The sequence below is a fragment of the Piliocolobus tephrosceles genome, chromosome 1, assembly GCF_002776525.5.
Source record: "Piliocolobus tephrosceles isolate RC106 chromosome 1, ASM277652v3, whole genome shotgun sequence".
Classification (NCBI taxonomy): domain Eukaryota; kingdom Metazoa; phylum Chordata; class Mammalia; order Primates; family Cercopithecidae; genus Piliocolobus; species Piliocolobus tephrosceles.
Genome location: NC_045434.1, coordinates 32,151,161 through 32,172,965, shown reverse-complemented (window position 1 = coordinate 32,172,965; position 21,805 = coordinate 32,151,161). Strand labels below are relative to the sequence as shown.

Below are 21,805 nucleotides of genomic sequence, written 5' to 3'. Positions count from 1 at the left end.
TTGCTATATGCTGTTGGTTAGAAGTGCATCAGTGGTCCCACACACACTCATGGCGAGGAGACTACATAAGGGCATGAGTACCAGGAGGCAAGGATCATGGGGGCCATTTCTGAGTTTGTCTGCCCAAGGAAGGGGACTGTGCTGAGGACACAGGAGTACTAGTGCCTCCCTGGGTCCATGAAAGGGGGCAACAGAGGAACCAGACACATGTACGCAAATACAGAAGAGCACAACTGAGACTGAGAAGGAGCAAGAGGAAGATAGTCAGGGAGGCTGAGAGGCCAAACCACCAAAAAGGCAGAGTTAGAGAAGGTGAGTGTAACAGGGACACCCAGGCTTACTGAGCAGCCATTATGGATGATGGGGGGTCCTGCTTGGAGAGAGGACAGGCTGCACCAGGAATCCTGCCAGAAAAGGTCTTGTTTTCACAGAGCTTAGAGAGACAGTTTTTGTCATAATGTATTTTGGTACAAGTTGGATTTAGAAAAAGATGAACGATGTATGCTAGAATCAGGTTTGGTTCTGTACCAGGCAGTATACCAGTCCTTTATGCACTTGAATATGCTTCATCCTTCATGAACATTACTCGTGTTGTGCTATATGTGGCTAAAACTGCCTGCTAACTGATCTGGATGTGTTGAGCTTGGTGTTTAGATTGTTACCCTTCTGCTGAGGAGGTGTAAAAGAATCAAAGGGCAAAGAGCTGAGGCCAAAACCAAAGGATGGCCTTCCCCAGTGGCCAAGGAGCACATCTTCAGAATGGCTCTGTATTTAGTTACATGCCAACAAGGCTGTCAGTCTTCTTATTTGGAGATGTATTTGCAGAGGGGCCCAGGAACTCAAGTTGCAGCCCTGGCTGCCCCCAATTTGATACTTTCTACATGATTATTCTATATAAGTATCCAGGGGTGGAGCAGGCTGTCTGAGCCTGTGTACTTTGCTTTGAATAAGGTCTAGAGAAGCTTCAAATCATTGAACAACACATTCATGTAAAGCTGGCAGTAAGATGGTTGGTGATAATCTTATAGTCATGCAACTCATGGTTGGAAGGAGCCTTCTAGCCAAATCCTCCTATTCAAGGCTAAACTCAGGGATAACTTGGGGCAGCTACTTTTGACTCTTCATGGTTTTATGCTTCTGGTTTTTGGTTAACAGTAAACTAAGGAGACTTTTAAATCTCTGGAAAATGAAGGTTTATTACGAGTTCAGAAAATGGATATAAGAGCTTGGGTTTGAGACCAAATAGCCTTGACAATATTTTCCCCAGATGACTAGCTCATGATGTGTTTCAGTTATCATTCCATCAGTAGAGCTGAATTTTGCATCTTGTGTCTTCATCTCAAGTCAAAACCTGAGGAGATGTATTTTTTGCTCTCAGTTGTCAGTGAGTCAGCACTAATGTGCTTATGAATCAGGCAGTGTGGGTGAGCCATGCATTCATCAATACTCTGGAATAGAGAGGCAGCCCGGGAGCTGATGTCTTTATAGAATACCAGGGAAGTTCTTCCAGGTGTGGGCCTAGCCTGAGAGGTTTCATTAGGAACTAGAAAATGTGCTTCTAAAGGAGTAACTGGAGTTGTCTATCAGCTCCCCTTCTGATACTTGCAAGAATTTGATTACCTCAAATATCTGAGATTTTTCTCCTCTGTATGTATCTATAGAGGATGGGGAAGAGTAAAGGGGAGAAAAGCAGGGACCCATGGAATACCTTCTCTGGATCAGGCACTGTATAAGGTTCTCTTCTAATGTTGTCTCATTTGACATTTACCATTCCCTCTTTTTTGGCTTTCTTGAGCTTGCGGCAGCTAGCAGTATGCTTAATCCATACTAGAAATTCTACACAAGTTGCTTAACTGAAGAGAATTAAATCATCAAATGAAGGATGAAGGAGCACTGACTGGAGAGTAAAGAGACCTGTATTCTAGACTAGCCTTTGCTGACTGCTGGATGACCTTAGCATAACCATCCACTGTGCACCACAGATTCTCCATTCATAAAATGAGAGGGTGAATAAGATGATCTCTAAGGTTCAATGAGCTCTAACTCCCAAAGACTGTATGATTGAATAGACAGAGGAGTGGAGAATCCTGGATTTCACAATGGAAGACATAACTAAAACAAAGAGAAGCATTCTACTCAGCAACTCAGCTTCCTCAGCTATGGACAAGCTCAGGGGTGGGGCTGGAGAAATCATGGAGCTGGGAGCCTGTCCTTAGCAGGGCCAGCATCCCCATGGGCCATGCCTAGAGCCTTAGCCACCAAATAGTGCACTGCCCCAGCTGGCTCTTGGCAAACACAGTTTTGCTTGAGAAGGTACCAAGTAACTAGCTGGAGAAATAATTACCAAATTGCTAGAAATAATTGCCATTTCCAAACAAATAAAACCCTATGCTATCTGTCAATTCCCTGAGAAACATACACACTTACAAAATTACAAGCAAGAGCTCATTACCTGAACTCTGATGAGCACCAGCCTCAAAATATGCCTTGATTTGAAAAAGTCAGAAATGCAGAAAAAATATCTTTTTTTTTTTTTTTTGACATGTAGGACATCTTTTTGTTAATCCCTTAGGAAGATGTATAAGCATGTATTTGTGCACTCATGCACAAATCCAAGTTTAGAGATAGGAGTGCCATCTGTAAAGTAGAAATGATAGCACCTTTGGCTCTTGGCTCATCCTACAGCATTAGATTTTGTCTGGCAATGCAGAGCTTTGACTCCACTCCACACTTGACAAGAACAAAAGCTAACACAGAGTGAACATATGCAGCAGGCCTTTGAAAAGTATTGAAATGCTAAGTCACTGGGTATTTGACAAGGAAGGAAATATGCCCATTTCCAGCCATCCCATGAGAGAAGAAAGACGGCCTGTTTCTGGCCATCTTTCATCAGCATTCAGCTCACTGCAATTGTTCATTTTGTGGGATGCCTAGAGTTTAAGATAATGCATTTATTCTGCCCACAGAATGACAGTATTTCCATTAGTGCATTTTGAATCCTGTTTTTCCAGAATTGGGTAATTATTGTTTGTGTGTGTATGTGTGTGTGTGCGCGGGCGCGTTCCTGTATATGTATATGTATGATATGTATGTATATCTACACAAATATCTGTGTGTTTTAAGATGGGTTGAAGTTATTTATCATACACTCAAGTCCCCTAAGAAATTCATTCTTAGAGCCCCTTTATATTATTATTGTATTTTCCTTTCTTTCTGAATTGAAAATGCTGCAGAACTGAGGAGTTACTCTCGTCTTAATTACCACAGAAATATTGCTAATTAGAAACAAGGGAAGAAGTGTTAGGGATTTGTCTCAGAATCAAAGACAGCATTATTTTCCAATGGATATTAAAAGACTTGCAAAAGAGGCTAAGATGATGTGGTGGGTAGAGTTGTGAAGTGGTTTTAGGGCCCCAGTGGTAAAGGGCTGGAAGAGGAAATTAAATATCTGGGAGGAAAATGTTCTCAGATGTTGGAATTATGCCTGCAGCCATAACACTGGATGCTGTGATCCTGTCTACCTCAATCACAAAATGGATCAAGAGATCTCCAAGGAATCTGACAGTGGAAAAAGTGTTGGTGGTTCATACATGAACCTTTCTAATCCACTTAGCCCTCAGCAGCCATTGAGGGTGGACACAAACCCTAATGTTTTGAATATAGTGTCTTTCATCCTCCTCACTTTTCCCATCTCATCTTTTCCCACCATTTCTTTAGCCTCAAACTTAGTGTATGTTTGAGGAATAAATCAAAAGATTAAAATATAATGTGAAATCTATCTTCGGTGATGTATTTCATGTGGCAAAGCCCCTGTGTCTGTGGAAGACTGAACTGGATGAACAGAGGTCCAAGCAGACCATATGTGATGGCCTGGGTGCCTCATGGTTCCGATCAAGAGGGCTCTCAGGTCTAGTTCAAATTCCCAGGCTGCAGACTGGCCAGGGTGGCCACCTCTAACCATGAAGTCAATGCTATACTCACGATTTATCTGTTTAGGCTCAGTGTTCAAATGTTTCAATTCCTGAAGCAAAGAATTAAATCTGGAGGCGTGATAAAAGAAACAAAATAAGATCCAAAAAGTCAGAATGGGAGTAATTCAGGAACAGGAAGGAAAAAGTTAGGAATTGATGTGGTGGACAGACAGGGAAGATAAAGAATAGAAAGACTCAATATCACAAAATTAGAAGACCTCAAATAGACAATGTACCAGAGGTAACGACTTCTTCTAAAATTGTCCCGTATTTCCCCTTGTCTTACATAGCTGGCTTCAGTCAGCCCATGAAGTAGCAGAGAGTTTGGAGTCCAGGCTGTGTGACAATGAATAAGCCAATCAGTCTCTAAGAGTTCCAGTTTCTTCTCTGTACAAATTCCTCACCCTGAGTACTGCACGTGGTTGTTAGGAAGATCAAACGAGATAACATATGTGCAAGGACTTTGTAAACTGGACAGCACTGTATGTGTAGAAGACATGTTTACAGTTGTGTCTCAGCTCTCTACAGGTGGATCCTGCCATTCAGAACATTGTGGGGGTTAGCAGAAGGAACTGGATGTATATGCTTACCTGCAAGGGCATCACTGTCAAGTCAGTTTAAAGTTATCAGAAACAATGCTTTTCCACCTCCCACCCCTACCATGAGATGAGAAGAGAGTGTTCTTATTATCAAAGTACTATGTAAATTAGATAGTTTTCTATGACCTCCTAGCTACCGACATGGAATTAGAAAAGTCAAACAATACTATAAGACTTTTCACACACAAAAAAATGATTTCCTGGCTCATTCCTCATCAACCCTGAGAGCTGTTCCTCAGGGGAACAACTTTTAGTCATTTATTTTAGTATTTACCTAAATAAGTTCAGATAATATATTTCTATGGCTATTTCTTGAGTATGTTTTTGCTTTTCAAATGTAGAAATCATATGTTGATTTACAACTGTGGAAGATAAGGACTTAGACCCTTACAACCCTGTCTCCACTCCATTCACCACACATGCTCACACAGGTGCACACACATTGCCCCTCCCCATTCTTCCAATATATGTAGTTAATTACAATCATCGTTTAAGTTGATATTTTGTATTTTCATTATTTTACCTTTGTTAGTATTATTCACAACAAAGCAGTGTCAAAAACAATGATCACATTTCTCCTCTGCTATAACTTATTGGTTGTCCTGGAGTTTAATTTTTAATCTTCTCATTTTTCTTTGTTCTTAATTACAATTATTAGCAAGCCCTTTGACAAACCATATTGAAAACAGATAGGTATCCTAAGCCATGTGTCATTTCTACATTTTCCTGGGAGATGTTCCCGACCTGGTTGCTTTCTAAGTCTGCAACACTCAACCCTTCTGAAACTCCGTTCACTGGCACCTCAGTAACTCCTTTTTCCTTTCTCCTCTTTAAGATCCTCTGATTTCCAGACCCAATGTTTTCCCGCTTCTTGGATTATTCCTTTGTTTTGTGGCCTGCACCCTCCACTAGCTTCCTTAGAAATGGTGCATCAGAGGTAACTATTTTGAGACAGAGGACTTAATATCTGAAAATGCAATTATCCCTCCCTCACAATTTGATTGGGTATGTATCGTTATGCTGAAAATTGTTTTCACTCAAAGTTTTGAAGAAACTACCCCATTGTCTTTTAGAACCCAGTGTTGCTCTTGGAAGTCAGATGCCATTCAGATTTCTAATATTTTATCACCCGCCTTTTGTTCTCTGGAAGTTTCTAATGAGATCCTCCATAGAGAACTTTCTTATATATTTCTTGAATAATTTTCACCCAGCTATTTTCTTTGCTTTTCTCTTTCTCTGACTCCTGTTGGTTGGAAGTTGGACCTCCAGGGATGGATCACCTAATTTTCTTATCTTTTCTTTCCTATTTTCTATCTTTGTGTGCTATTTTCTGGGAGATTGCCTCACTTTTATCTCCTACACATGGTGTCGATTTAAACATTTTTTCCTGTTATCTTAATCTTTAATATCCAAGAGCTTTTTCTTGTTTTCTGAATGTGTCCCTTTGTAAATAGGATCCTATTTTGTTGTTTTATGGATGAAATATTGTTTTTGCTTAGTTTTTTTTTTCCTGTTCCCTGCATTTTCTGACTCTCATTTTCTTCTTTGTTTTGATTTTTTTCTATACTAGAGACTTCAAATGTCTGCTATTTTTTTTCTAGTCATAACTTAAGTTTAAACGGGGCACAAACAGCAGATTAGATGCTGTGTGCATATCTGTGTATATACATGTGCACACCTGGAGTTGAAATAGGGTAGGGAGAGGTATTATTAGCTTCTTTTCTACAGAGACATTGTTCCGGTCTCCTTCTCAAGGTGGTGAGGGAAAGGAGAAAATGACTGAACGGGGAAAAGAATGGGGGGTGAGTGGGAGAGGGTCCCATGGCTCAATATAGAAGCCTCACTTAATACCCCTGTTTTTAGTACTTCCCCTCACATCTACTATTCTTTGTGACAGATATCCTCAAGTCCAGAGTCTCTCTGATTCAGCATTTCAGAGGGTAACTTCTTGCCTCTGGGTAGGGGCAGAGAGGGACTCTAGCGGGTCTAGCAGTTCCTCATGCAGCCTTCTGCCTGGTCTTCCGGTTTGCAGTGCCATGTGCACCCCATTCTTCAGAGGCCCTTATCTCTCTACTTCCTGAGTCCCAAATCAGATTGTTAATTTTTGGCTTCCCCTTCTGAAGGCGCTTTTTCTGTTCTTCTAAATTGGTGACCTATGTCCACCTGTTTTCCATCTTGCAAAATTTGTTGGCCGCTTCTCCTCTGTTGTAATAGCCTCCCTTTATGGGTTTAAATCTTTATTACTTTTAGAGAGTGTGTTAGCATTCTATTGCTGCACAACAAATTATCACAAACATAGCAGGTTAAAACAGCACAAATTAACTATCTCACAGTTTCGTGGGTCAGGAGTTCAGGGAGTTTTAGCTGGACACTTAGCTCAGGTTCTCAGACTGAGATCATGGTGTTGACCAGGTGCACCCTCATGTAAAAGCTTGACTTAGGGAAAGACTCTTCCAAGCTACTTCAGGGTGATGGCAGAATTCATTTCCTTGTAGTTGTAGGGCTGAAGTCCCCCTCGTCTTGCTGGCTGTTGATGAGTCTCAGATCCTTGCTATGGGCCACCTCCACTCAGCAACAGAGAACCTCTCTTGCATTGAATTTCTTTTATGCTTCCCTCTCTGCAACAAGCTGAAGAAAAGTAAGGCTTTCAAAGTTCTCGTGTGATTAGGACAGGCCCACCTATATAATCTTTCTGTCTTAACACCAAACTGTGTCATGTAACATAATATCATCACAGGAGTAAAATCTGATATTCAGAGCTCCAAGGATTACACAGAGCATGTGTAACAGGAGGGGAGAAATCTTGCGGGCTATCTTAAGATTCGGCCACCACAGTGGCGAGATTTTTAGGAGGGAGCAGAAGTAACTATGTATATTTAATCTGCTGTGTTTGATTAGAAGGCTTTCATGCCCTCATTGATGCATTGCTATTGTTATTGCCTTGCCGTTTTTAGTATCAGTGTTTGAGACATTGCAACAAACTTGACTCTGAACGTTTCATGTGTGAGTGGTGCTCCGTTCAGTTATGGCCCAGGAAGAACAAGATTTCTTCCCCTTTCACCCAAATGAGTAAATCTCATGTACCTAAGGACCCAAAGCAGACCCTCAGTGGGCTCCCCTGTTCCCTTCCTATCAGGGGTCTGGGGGCCAGACTGGAGCAATGTAACTCTGTTTTGTTCTTAATGATCCTGGTGCACACAATCAGGTGGGTCTGCCGCTCCTGGCACGTGCGTGGATTTTGTGTACTGGTCCTAGCAGCTGCATGAAGATATTACCAATGAGAGACAGCACCTTGGCACGGGGACATGGTGATTTTTCCTGTCTTGGCAGATCCCAATGGTAGTTGTTGTATTCAGTGATGAATCACTAATTTCTAGAAACCTTGACTGGAACCTGAAGGCGGGAGATAAATGTGATTAGGGGTGTTGCTCTGAGCATTCCAGCAGATAAATGGCCAGTCATGACTAACGGATGGTTTTACATTTCCTAAGTGTAATCAAGTGAGATGTAACCAATATTCTGTAGTTCATTAGCTTCATGTCTTCTAACCTTCACTGTCGGGTGCTCCCCATGGAGAGGCTCCCTGCCCACCCCACTTTTTTTTTTTTTAATTTTGCTTACAGTAAAACCAGCAGGAGAGCCAGTAGCAGGTAACCAGCAGAAAGAGGGACCCTGAGGGGAGAGAAAGGTCATGCACAATTTGGTCTTAGATTAAAGGGAGAGAAAAGAGAAAGAGCAGATGTAGGAGGAGGGAGGAGACTGACACAGAGGAGAGTGGTCTGTTTTGGAATCTTTCTGATGCTGGCACATTTCTCATTATAGCCAACTTGGCATCAGTACACCAATAAAATGTGTGTAATATTTGGAAGAAATTCGTTGAGGAGCCTCCTCGTGCAACTACTAGATAGAGTGGCAGCAGGGCATATCTTACTCTATATACCATTCTGCCTTCATTCTTAGCAAGGGGCTCTGGGCTTCCTCTTCAGAAAATCTACTTTATTCACTGTCCTGGGAAAAGGAGAGTGGAGAGACAGGGTTCTAAAACTGTATCCTAGGGAGGATCTGAGATTCCTCTCTGCAGAAGTGCTCAGAGCCCCTGGGTAAGAGCCGCCTCAGTTGTGCCAGGTGTATGGTCTGCCTGGTCCACCATGGAGTCAACAAGGACCCGGCTGCTGTCTCACCTGGATGTGATTTGAACAGCTCCCCACCAGGTCTTTGCCTCAGGTCTTTGCCCACATGAATCCACCTTCCATGCAACCACCTTTAGCTTTCTACAATCCAAATTTAATCACGTTAGATTCCTACTTAAAAATTTTTTATGGACTCTAATTGTTGACAGAGCCAAGTACGAGGCCAAATTTCTGAGCATAGCATTCGATGTTCTCTACAGAGTGGCTTTAACAGTGTCAATTCTAGCTGCTGTGCCCCACACACCTGTGCTTTAGCCCCACTGACTTGCACTTCTCGCAGAATCGCTCTGCACTGTCACACTTTGATGCCTTTGCACATGCTGCTCCTTCTGTCTAGAGTGACTTTTCTTTCCTCTCCTTTCTCTTTCTCTTTTTCTCTTTCTCTTTCTCTCTTTCCCTCGCTCCCTCCCTCCCTTCCTTCCTTTCTTCCTTCCTTCCTTCGTTCCTTCCTCCCTCCCTCCCTCCCTCCCTCCCTCCTTTCTTTGTCTAAATGAGAGAAAGCATGCCACCCATCCTTCAAGTACCAGCTCAGTCTCATTTCCTCTACAGATCTTTCCTTACCACTCATTCCTACTTCATCTTTTCCTCCTCAAGGCACACAGCGGTCTGCAGAGTGGGCTAGCAATTAACTAAGAAGAAGTAAAGATTATAGAGGCTCAAAGTTGTGGGGAAGGGGTTGATGGAGTTGTAGACTCTTTCAAGGAGGGTGGCAACAGTCCCACATAAAAGGGATTTCAGGAATATGTGGCTTCAGCGTGACCCAGGTGGGAATCATCAGTCAGATGTGGAGGGCGCTGGGACAGAGATGCTGATGTCCGAGCTGCTGGAATGAGCTGTCTGTGGTGCTCCTGGGTCAGGATCTGCTACGCTTGCAAGAGGCAAAGGGGCCTACTGGAAGACAGAGGACCTCTGCCAAGCATAAGACAGTTAATGTGTGTGCCATGCCTGTCCTGATAGTGATGTCTCCTAAATGGAGTGTGGGGATGAGCTAGGAAGACAAAGTACTGAACAAAGTGCAAAGGAAAGAAGGAAAGGGGAAAGAGACAGGCACTTTACAGAGCAGTGCCCTTTGCTCACTGGCCTCCAGTTCCTTACCTGGGAACAAAATCGAGTCTGGCCAACTTGAGGTAAGCCTGTGCCCACTTGCGCTCCGTGACCTCCATGACCCTTACTTTACTCACCTCACTGCCAATCTTGGGAAATTCACTTGCTTTCTTTGCCCACATATCTTTACTTACAATGGAGAGAAGTCTTCAGACTTCTGAAGAGGCCAGAGGAATCCTCTCCAGTTCAGAGCATCCTCTGAACACTGAGCTGACATGGGGTGATCTGACAACTCACACCACGTCCCACAGGCTTGATAGTGATGAAAGGCCACTCACACTTTGAAATGCCTTCTGAAAGGCACGCCACACTTGGGTACTTGGTTGTGTGATATCATTTTAGATTTCTCCAGCTTTGAACTCTGAAAAGCAACTCTGCCCTCGTGGCCCCCCTACCTTTAGGAGGCTGGAGGGAAGTTCCACATCCCATTAGCCGTGTCCTGATCCTCACAAAGAGACAGTGGACCCAGCATATCTTTAAGATGGGAGATGGCCAGCAATTCTGCTTCTTGCTTGATGGACGCTACGCCAGCAGGTTCTGTCGCTCTGTAGCCTGTTTGTCCTTAGCCGTTTTATATACACTCCACTTAACCTCACCCTCATGTCAAAGCAGCCTCTTTATGTCCATGTTGCCCATTATCCTGGGTAACTTATTTGAGAAAGAGCCAGGCCTTCTTCTGTGCGCCCTTGGCTCTGGCACAGTGCTGGGCACATCATGAGCACAAGTGCACCACGAAAGTGAGCTTGACTTCCTCCTCTGAATCAATCCTTTGATTCTTCTGCTGCCCCTTATAATGTAATTTTTTCCTTCTTCATTTATTTTTTCTCACATTCCAGTTCCAGTCTGGCTGACAGGGGCTCAGAGGAGGCTGTGAGCAAACCAACCCGGTACCCCAAATGGAAGGTTCAGTGTTCTTCACATCCCAATTCCACTATCCAGGAAGCCAGAACTTTCTCCTTTGGAGGCATGCTCTTTATACTTCCCTGCCACATCCCTCATCTGTAATGCATACAGCCCATCTCTGGCATATCCTCTTCCCAGGCCATGCTTATAGCTCAAAATCTTTCTGTACCTCTGTGAGAGGCAACCTGGCATGGTAGTGAAGGACCTGCTCTCTGAAGCTGGGTGGCCTCCATTTGCTACTTATTAGCTATGTGAATCTGAATAAGTTAATCAAAATCCATATGCCTTCTTTTATTCATCTGTATGATGGGGGAATCATAACTACAGTACCTACTTCATAGAGTTGCTTTGAATATCAAATAAATTATTACATGCAAGGCAATCAAAGCAGCGCCAGACACTTAGTGAGCACTATGTGTTTGCTATCATTATTTTTAATATTAAGAGGGAATCAGAGGTCCAAATGTTTTCAAGCATATAGCCTCAGTGCAATTTCAGTCTCTCCATTTGCACCAAATCTCCCTCCTCAGTCTGCGATTTCAAATCTTTTCTATCCTGGATACTTTTATTCATGCTCTATTTCCATCTTAAGCTGTTTCTCTCTGTATATTTCTTTCTTTTCACAGTCAACATCATTAAATGAGTAATCTACACTGATAATCTCCACCCACTCACCTCCCATTCATGCCTCAATCCATAGCAATCTGGCTTCAGCTTTTGCCACACCACTAAAACTGCCCACTAAGATCACAATTTACCTACCTATTGAGACACCTAATTACTTCTCTGTCACTTTTGACCCTATTGACCACTCACTTGTTCTCAAAATGTTTTCTTTTCTGAGACATTATTCTTTTTTGGTTGTAGCAGTCAGCTTTTGTTAAGTTACATTCAAGTAATAAATCGCCAAATCTCAGTGACTTACAATAAAGGTTTTCCTTTATGCTCAAATTTTATATCAGCTGACGGTTAGATATAGCCCTGCTCCACATACCATCTGCATTTAGGGATCCAGGATGAAGGAATAGGTGATCTTAAGGCAGAAAAAAAGGGCTCACACTGCCCCATACAGAGAGATTCCTAAAACTTCTGCTTGGGTATGGTGTATATCACCTTTGCTCACATTCTATTGGTCAAAGCCAGCCACATGGCTCCAGCCTGACATCAAGAGACTTGCAACAAGCAGGGACATAAAGTCATCTCCCAAGAAAGACAACAAATGATAGGAAAAAATAATAACCGCACTGGTTCTCCTTCTACCTTTCCAATAGCTCCTTGATAACTTCTTTCACCAGGTTGTCATGTTTAACCCAATTCCTAAATATCAGTATTCTCAAGAGCTTCTTGCTTTGCATCCATTCTTTGAGTAGTCATATCCAATGCCCTTAACGCCAATAAGCACTGATATACCTATGTTCTTATGACTTCCAAATCTCTAGCACAGACCCTCGCTGAACGTAAGTGCCCTTGAACTTAACATGTCCAAAATTCAACTCATTTTCTTATCTTCCTATTCCCTTATTCTCCTTCACGGTTAATGATAATGTTTTTAACCCAAATGTTTAAATCAGAAACCTGAGAAGGCTTAACTGTTCCTCCCTGCCCCCATCCCATCCAGTGAGTCAACTGTAATTCATCCTACCTTTAAAAGAAGTCTCTCCTCTCTTCTCTAGTCTTTACTTACTCTGCTATTGCTGAGTTCAGGCTCTCACTATCCTTTGCTTGAATTTTAGCCATCAGTTATTCTCTAACTGGCCTGCATGCTTCAGTCACTCTTCGCTAGAGACCATTTCTGCATTGCAGCAAACAATATCTCCCCATCTCCCCCAAAATCTGATCTTGCCTGTTCTTTGCCTAAGACCTTCAAAGGCTCTCCCACATACCTGAAGTAAAATTCAGGCTCCATGGTGTGGCATTCAAGGTTTTTTATAACCAAACCTTGCTTTTCTTTGCATACCCATTCCCACTACTCTCTGTCTTGCACCCTCTGCCCTGGCTGTTTTGGACTTTTCATTGCCATGTTGTTTCTCATTTCTGTGTATTTACTCACACTATTCCCTCTGCCCAAATGCTTTTTTCCTTCTTTTTTCTTTTCCTTTTATTTCTTTCTTTTCTTTTTTTTTTTTTTTTACTCAGTGACTTCCTGTTGATCCTTCAAGACCTAGTCTGGGCACCTTTCAGTCAAAGGTGAAAAATTAATATGATCTGAAGAGAAACCAGAGTATAGTCTGGGCACCTTTCATAAAACTTACCCCAACCTTGCCCATTCCCCTTGCCCCTACTTCACAGTAGGTAACATCAACCTTTGTAATAACATTAACCACATGACGTTATTGCTCACATGTCTTTCTCTTCTTATATAAATTATGAGTTTCCCAGAACAGGAACTGAATCATTATCATCTTTGAAATTTCCCAGTAGCTAACACAGTACATACACATTAGATACTCAATGTATGTATATTTCAGGAAGGGATAAATAAGTGAATGATGTACTCCAGTTTGTGTTCCATTAGCTCAATGGTCAGGTTTTTCTACTTGTCAGTTTTACTCTCTGGCCAATCTCTGGCTCTAGGTCCCCTTCCTGTGTTGGAGGACTAACTTCTTGTTTTCATATTAAAAGTACTCTCTCTGAAGCCCTGACAGCCTGAATCTGACAGTGCTAGCTTCATAGGGTTCCTTAGCAAATCTTCCTTTCCTGCAACCTGTCTCTCCCATTAAAATGGCTCCTGGCGGCTGCATTCTCTGCTCTCTAGCTTTCCTGAATGATCCCCCACAGCCCAGCTCAGTCACTCCTTTCCGTTCCCTACGGGGAGTTCTCTAAACTGGACTACACTATTACTCTTTCGGCCCCATTTTGGTTTTTCTCACTGTTTCCTTTCCTCTAGTAGCTGTCAGAACCAGCTACTAACTTTGCAGGGCCTGGTGCAAAATGACAATTTGGGGCCCTTTGTTCAAACATTATTTACAATTTCAAAACGGCAACAGCAAAGCAGTAAACCAAGCACAAGGCCCTCCTGAGCACTATGACTGCATGGTTGAGTCTCATGCCCATGAATCTGGCCCTGAGCTCTGCCTGACAGTTCCAAGCAGTAGCTACATGCAGAAGGTCAAACTAGAAATATATCAATGCTTCAGGAAAATGAGTTAGCAAGGGTGAAGAGAGGGTGCCCTGCATGTGGGCAACAGCACTGGAGAGAATTTAGTGGAATAAGTTTAGTTGAAAAAAGAGAGTTTTAAAAAGTTATACGTGTATGTGTATATATGATTAATATATATGATTATTTAATAAGTAAAGAATTTGGACCAATGCCATGTAGAAGTTGTTTTAGTGAGAATAAGTTGTCTCATCAGAAGCATTTTTAATTATGAAAAAATTGCCTGTCAATGTTTGTGTCTAATCAGAAGATGTAGAGCGATTATGTTAATTCCATTGCTTGGACGTGTGGGTGGGAAATGCCTTTATCCTCTATTAGGGCTCTTTCAGATGGCAAAAGAAAAAGCCACAGGATAAGCAGGGTTTGAGAATTCATTCATTTGTTCATTCATTTATTCAACTAAACACTTATACATGACTCATTTTATGCCAGTCACTCAGATTAGAAGGTTTCCTCATAGCAGGGCCAGGTGTGTGATGAGACATGGGGGCTGGCCCCAGGAGACCGAGGTGGGCTAAGTGCATCCAAGCATGCAGCACACCCCTTCCAAACTTCCTGTGGATTTACACTAAATAAAGCTTACACTTACAAATGAAATGCCAGAGAGGAGGGGCATAATATTTTTGGGGAGAGACAGGGCTGAGAGAGTGAGAACCTGCGTTGGGGTTGGAAGAGTTCTTTTATTTCTTTTGGTCTTTCTCTTTTCCCTTCCTTCAACCTAACAATTAATGCAAATGAGGAAGGTTCTTAGTTCTCAGATTTACCCCAAACCCAGTGGCATGCCAAGCTGAGCACCACACTGCTGTCAGTTGTCACAGTCTTACCCTAGTGCCAGGAGGTTCTTCTGATGGCTTGCATTTGTAGAGCATCTTCTGGTTCACATTATCTCATTTTGATCCCCATAACAGCTTTGTTTGGTAAGTTTAAGCTTAACCCATATGAACTTGCCATCTCTGTAGGCCAAATGTGGTCAAACATTGGCAATTTCATATGGTTCAAACTAACATTGGTGCTGATATTAATCCCATTTTTTCAGTAGCAGAAAATGGAAGCTTAGAGAGATTTTACCAGTTTCATAGAGTCAGGGGTGGGGTTGAACCCCAAGCAGAACTCCAACTCAAATGCATGCTTTTCTCCACACCTGGCATCCCCTTGGTGTAAATGGTAAATCAACCTCATGCAGCAACGTATACACAGGTTGGGAGTTTCATGTTAATATGCTTCAACTGTCTTTTTTTTTTCAGCCCCAGATTCAGTAATGGTTCTCTGTACAAACTCATTCATTTTTAATCAGTTGACTATAATGATTTGTTACAAATGATCTTTAATTCTCAGCTGTGGTTAATCAGTACTGAAAGGCACTTTTCCTGTTATTTTATTTGGATAGGACTCTTAGTGAAATACTTGCCTGCCATTACTTAATCACTTGTTTGTTTTCCCTCTGCACACAGTTTCTAGCAGCATACAGCAGTATTTAATGTGAACATTTTCCCTTTGCAGAGTGAATTGAGTTTTCCAAGCCATAGGGGCAGGGAGCTGCCATGGGGAACGCTGAGCCTTCCTGCTTTAGTTTGATACTTATTGACCCTCTCCTGCAGGCCAAGCTAAAGCCGGGTGCTGAGGATATGCTGATTTATATATAGTAACTGCAACACAACTTGGAAAAGGTTATTGCGAGAGTTTATGGTACAAGGAGAGGAGGTGGAGGGGATGGCATCTAATTCATCCCTGGAATGTCAGGAAGTCTTCCCAGAGGAGGTGAATTCTGGAGAATAAATGGTAACCAGGCTGGCGTTTCTATGCAGATGAAACAACAGATGCAAATGTCCAGGGTGAGCAAGCCTGGGCACTGGGAATTTGTATGCAGCCGAGCGTGGTTAGAGTACAGAGAGGAGGCAGGGGAGGGTGGGCATTGAGGAAGGAGGTTGGGGAAATAAGCGGGGTCAGGTCGTAATGGGCCTTGGGCACACCTTAAACCTTGACAGGTTTAAGAAGAAATAACTTGCATGGATTTGCTTTAGAAAAAATCCTCTGGGAGTAGCATGGAGAATGGATTGGAAGTGGGCTGAGAATGGAGGCAGGAAACCGAGTGAGGGGAAAGGAGGTAGAGATAGTGAACCAGGCTGAAGATAATAAGGGCCGAGAGAAGTGGCTAGCTCTGGGGAAGGGGAGAGTGGATGGATTTGAAGTGAATGCTGGGTGGGGCAGAAAGGATGGTAAAGGAAAAAAGGTACAAAAGACAAGTGTCTGGCTGTACACTTTCAAAGATGAGCTGGGGTACTTGTCTGCTCCCAAAGAAACCAAACCGTCTAGCTCTAGGCCAGGGCTATCTGCAGGTGAGACTGGGCTGTCACAGCAACAGGGCTGAGAGCTAGGCCCTTTCCTGGGCCATCAGCTCTCTTGAGTCAACAGGGATCTCCTTTGTGTAATTCTTACAGTGATCCTGACCAATGAAAGGAAATTGAAAACCTTTCCCTTCCTGTCACCATCCCCAGGTTCTGATAAATCTGGCCCTCCTGGGAGTCTGGTATCACCATTCAAAGATTTGAGTCAAACCTTGGAGCTGAAGGATTCTCTGGGAGTGTGATGAACAGTGCTCAGCTGCAGGGAAAGGTGAATCTCTGCCTGAGATTTCTTCCACAGCTTCTGAATGCAGGGAGGTCACCTGGAGCCTCTGTTATCAGGATGGCACTTATTAGCAGGGTCAGAGGAAGGACTAGTTGATGAGGGAATTGCTATGGCAATAATGTGGTCTGACTACAAAAGCAAAAACTGAAAACCAAAACAGTGCCAGTTCCCTCCCCACACTACATCTGAGACTGATGTGTTAGTCAGTGCCTCTTTTGCCATCCTTTCTGGAAAAGCACAGCAAGTGTGAGAGAGATTCAACTTGTCTTCTTTATCTCTATTCTTGGTGGTCTTACCATTTTTCCTGTCTCCTTTTGATGTCCTCCATGGCAGTCCTTAAGTCCCTCCTCTCTCTGGGTGTCCCAGACCAATAACTGATGAGACTAGTTTATGCTAATAAGTAGCTAGTGTGAGCTACTTATTATTTGGTTTAGAATGCAAATATCTCTGGGAAGGGCAAATCATAACATAAAGGTATAAAGGTAGATGTGTGAGTTTTAGAAACAGAGATTTGGAGGGTTTTGCGAAGACCTTCCGATCACACTGCATGAACAACAGCCTGGCCTCAGGATATGCTTTCTTGGTTCTGGCACATCCCTGGAAGGAACTACGAGGTTTCTTTAGAAAGTCAATGAGGCAAATCAGAGAGGGTCTGTGTTTCCCTTCAACTTCATCCTGAGTATATGGATCCCAGGTCAAGAGAACTTCTAGAGCCAGCAGGTCTCAGCGCAGCTCTTTTTCTCTGCCTGAGATGCTCTTTCCCATTTTTGAACCTTGACACTTCCATCTTCATCTGATTCCTCTCCCCTGGAATCACGGGTCCTTCCCAGACTTCACACATGGGTTTCCAGGAAGTTTGTTTACACCTCCACTAAACCTTTGATGCAAAACTACGTGGATATTTCTCCAGGTATACATAACTGTGTCTTCTCCATGGGCTATGAGCTTCTTTCTCAAGAGCAGTAGCGATTTCTTATTATTCTCTTTACCTCCAGCAAATTTTGGCTCTTGCTGATAATAAGTAATCAGTAATTTATTGTTTGTTTCTCTTTTCTTTTCCTGGGGAACTGTGCAAACAGTTGACTGCACTGTGAAAAGCTGAGTGTGATTTTATTTGGGAGCATGCCTCTGTTGTTTTTTCAAGGCGGTTTTTTCTTTTTTTTTTTTTTCTTTTTTTTTTTTTAGATGAAATCTCGCTCTATTGCCCGGGCTGGAGTGCAGTGGCCGGATCTCAGCTCACTGCAAGCTCTGCCTCCCGGGTTTATGCTATTCTCCTGCCTCAGCCTCCCTAGTAGCTGGGACCACAGGCGCCCACCACCTCACCCGGCTAGTTTTTGTATTTTTTAGTAGAGACGGGGTTTTACCGTATTAGCCAGGATGGTCTCAATCTCCTGACCTCGTGATCCGCCCGTCTCGGCCTCCCAAAGTGCTGGGATTACAGGCTTGAGCCACCGCGCCCGGCCTTCAAGGCTATATTCTCTTATTCATCAGGCCCTCACCGACTGGGGAGACTAGAATGAAAAAGTCACTATGTATGTCTTCAAGGATCTCACAATATGAGTTCAAACATAAATGTAAGAGGGTGAAACTGTTGAAAGCATGTTTTTCTCTTCCCCCATGAGGATGGCCTTGTCCTGAAATTCCACCACTTGGGAATTGGCCAGCTCTGACTAGGTTGAGATCTCAGGGTCTGAGGAGGCTCTCAAGCCTCTGCCTCAAGTTCTTGAGCATAATCCCAACATCTGGGGCATCAGCAACCTTCCTGTACGCCAAGAAAGTAGCTGTTTAGCCAGAGTCTGTCTTGCCCGCCTCCTCCCTCCCACCCTGGGAATATTTGGAAATGTGTGTGTGTGGATGGATATTGTTGGTAGTCAAAATGCTTGTCAGAAGGCATACCAACACAACATGGATGGAGGCCAGGGATGGAAGTCCACCTCCAGCACCCTGGAAAGTCTCATCCAAAGAGGAATCAACTCACCCCCTATGGTAATAGTGTACTCTAAAACATAAGGCTACACAACAACCTTGGATCATACCATAATCCCAAGAAGTCAAGGTTTTAGATAGAATTTTAGTTTTTGAAGACCCACTTGCTGCCTAAAGAAAATATATTTTCATTTTCCAGGGCCTACTTTGTATTAACCCACAATCAACACTCCACGTTGGATTAATCTCTTATACCTCCATATTTGGAAATGAACTGTAAGGAAAATTTCTTCAAACATTTTTTTCTCAGGGAAATTTCTGACCTGAACACAGGTTCTGCTAAGTTGAGACTCTACTCAAACCATTGTAGCCCAAAGGACAGTGGCCTTGTAGTCACACTGTAGCTGGTCACTCTCTGCTTTGACCCTGTACCACCCCTTCCCATTTTCCACAGGTTGTCATCTGCACAGAGCAACTGTGAACACCCCAGCCACGGTCATAGCCCATGGACCCCTTGTGCCTTGTTCTGACCTTGTGTCCAATATCCTGGCCTGCTGATATAAGCACTAAGCTCTTAAGTTCCAGCTTTATCTCCCGTATTTTGCCCATTCTCAGGTTTCTGAAATACTCTACTTCTCCACATTGTGACCTTGGAGGGTTTCACCCAAAAGAGAATTATCCCACTCAAAATGGCAATCATGTCTCCACTGGATTTGCACTTGACTCTTAGTTGGATCCACTTCCTGTTTAATTGGAACCGCCCCCCACCACCAGTTCTGCACCATTCCACCAGTTCATAGTCCCAGGAACAGACCCTGGTCCACACAGATGCCTGGCTAGGCCCCTGACGAGTGAGAGGGACTTAGGTGCTATTTGTGCCATCTGCTCTGAGAGTCCTGTGTTCTCCGCTCTCATGTTGACTGATGGGGATACAGAGGGTTTTGGCTCACAGCCCAACCTAACCCAAAGTCCTTCATCAAATGTCTGGCAAGTCAAGCTTTTATCATTCTAGCAACTCATCCCCTCTTAATTGCAGATCCAAGGGAGATGACAATATCAAGCAAATTAAAATTGAACTTATTCTGAGATGACAGAGATTCCTGGGTGAGTCACCTCAGTCCCTCAAGTCAGATCCTTTGAGAGGAAACTGACTACCTTGGAGGATGGCCTGAGAGCCACCAGCAGGAAAGAATGTACTCAGGCTCTGCTCCTGAAGGTCACAGTTTTGCCAGCCAAGCACTGAGTAAGCAATTACCTGCCCTATGAGAGCCATTTAGAGGAGAGAAGAAATATTCCCCTAGGTCCACACCTGGGCAAGGAAGGGTTTTTTATCAGGTGAAGAGAGGACCAGAACTCTCCTTCATTCTGAAGCTTTCTCTTTCCCTTTTTGGACTCATTTTTGGCTCTGTCACTGAGGAGAGCACATGTCTTAAGACAGGAAATTACCCTGGTGATTGATGGCTAGCAAATACAATTAGGGCCCGTTAAGTGCTCTCCAAGGGGTGCACTTCCAGTGTGGCATTCCAGGTTTGGTGATCACTTAACGATCATGCACTGAGGCCTCCTGGTAATGAAGCATTTGTCTCTGTCAAGCTTTGGCCACCCGAACTTCCCGCTTCCTTTAGATGCAGAGAGGCTGTGGGCAAAAAAGTGGGAATGGAAGGTGGAGCGGGGAAGAGGCAGAGTGGAGGCTAGGGAACACTCCTGGCTTGGAGGAAGGCTCATCCCAAGAAGAATGGGCCCACTTGGCCAAGAAGTACACTCCCAATATGAGGCCCAAACATGAATTGAGAGTCAGGGAATACCTTCAGTGACTGAATTTCTATAATATTTGCTAATCATCCTAGTGCTCAGAGAAATAGAATTCCTTAATTCCACTTCCTTTGGTGCCTGGAAGAGATGAACAAAAAAACTTAGCCCAGACTCTGCTGCCCTTGAGTTATTTGTAATTTAGCTGGGAAGGTCAAACATATCCCCCTCAAACTTCCAGACATCACTGGATGACCCCGCCTCACACAAACACATGAAGGAGTGCATTAAATATTGACTCATCTGTGGTGCTAACAGAAGGAAGGACAAAGGAGGCCATCTGGATCCTGCCTGCCTGAGCTCTCATTTCAGCTCTGCCACTTGGAAATTCAGTGACCCTGAGCAAGTTACATAATCGCTTTGTGTCTCAGTTTCCTGACTGTAAAATGGGGATAATGATGGAACTTTCCTCCTTAACTCTTTGTGAGGATTCTGCAGGGCAGTGCTCAGGACACCCAGGCCCTAGCCAAGGCAGTGTCCACAGATGCCAGCCATTTCTTCCTCCCCAAGGCTAGGGTTCTGACTCTTTTTAATGGCATGGAAAAAATTCAACCAGCCTGGTGAAGCCTACGAATCCTTCTCAAAATAATGGTATAAATGTATAAAATAAAATATATAAGATTACAAAGGAAACTGCATTTTTAATTGAAATATCACTATCAAAATATTAAAAAAACAAATTTGTGGCATAGTAATATATGTGTTTCTTTAGTAACACAGTATATAACAAGATCTGCTGGCAGGTCTAATAACTACTGTAATCCTGAAGTTGGTAATAAGCTTAAATAATATTTCAACATATCTGCAACAACTGTAATGAGATATAAAAATATCTGTGATTTCTATTGGTGATAAAATTATAGCTTCTGTTGATACTACTGTGACTTGTTGCCTACATTTAAAATTAGAGGAGCTGCTAAATTTTAGCTAGAGGTTGGTGAAATTAAAGATGCAGTTTTTTTCCATCTAAGTTCATGGACCCTCTGTGAACCCCAGGCTAAGAATCATTGCTATAAAACTTCATAAAATAATGCTTTCTAAATTCCATGCTTTCTAAAGTTTTAAAATATTTATTTTTTCATTATTAGGCCAAATATAAACATTATAGCAAAGTTAGGAAATACAGATTAAGCAAAAAAAAAAAAAAACAAAGATTTAAAAACACCTCCAGAGAGAGCCACTGTTAAAAGTTGGTATAGTAGTTTAACTGTTGAGACATGGAGCTCATTGCTAATCTATTTTTCATGCACTGAATCTGCTGCAGGTAGGATTATTCAATTGTAATTTCTTCACTTAGAGGGACATTGAGGAACAGGGAATGCTGATCAGGGACTTCAGCAAACAGCCGACTCTAAGCACCGCAAATACAGGCCAGAAGCTACATGCAGCCCCTTTCTGGAAAAGGGCTTCTGCTCTTCTCAGCATGGCCTCTTTATTAGTCCATGCTCACATTGCTATGAAGAAATACCCAAGACTGGGTAATTTAAAAGAAAAGAGGTTTAATTGACTCAGAGTTCC

At 43.0% G+C, this 21,805-nt stretch overlaps 1 protein-coding gene across 1 annotated transcript in view; it reads left to right on the top strand.

The window, feature by feature from the left end:
- TNR (tenascin R) overlaps window positions 1-21,805 on the top strand; it is a 413,725-nt gene that overhangs the window by 187,415 nt on the left and 204,505 nt on the right. The window lies entirely within an intron of this gene.